We start from the raw sequence: 425 nt of genomic DNA, 5'->3' as shown, positions 1-425 counted from the left end.
TCTCTGAGACTCTTACCTGCACCTGGGCCTCGAGCTGGGCTTCCAGGTGGTCCGTGACCCTGGCCTTCTGCTTCCAGGCGTCCAGGCGGGTCCGCCGGTGGGCCGTGAACTGGGCCAGGAACTTCCGCTGCTGTGTCAGCATCCTGGCGGAAGGGACGAGGCTGTCGGTCAGAGGCCCGGCACACACCTGTCCCAAGGGCCTGCTGAGTGGCAGGAATTAGTGACCAACAGCCGTCCTCGAGCTTTTGGGGCCACAAGAGAAGAGTAGCCGCGATTTGCTGTGGCCACACACGCTGCGGACACACGTGAGCCCCTCCAGCCGCAGGCTGACTCGTCACAGAAATGACTGACACTTGGGGGCTTACGCAATCTCTCGGCACATTAACATGGTCCTCAGGGTGCCTTGGTGACAGCAGCAGGACAGC

The sequence above is a fragment of the Pteropus vampyrus genome, unplaced genomic scaffold (genome assembly GCF_000151845.1).
Source record: "Pteropus vampyrus isolate Shadow unplaced genomic scaffold, Pvam_2.0 Scaffold2539, whole genome shotgun sequence".
In the NCBI taxonomy this organism is placed as follows: Eukaryota; Metazoa; Chordata; class Mammalia; order Chiroptera; family Pteropodidae; genus Pteropus; species Pteropus vampyrus.
The sequence above is the reverse complement of the archived record's forward strand: the minus strand, read 5'-3'. Positions refer to the sequence as shown.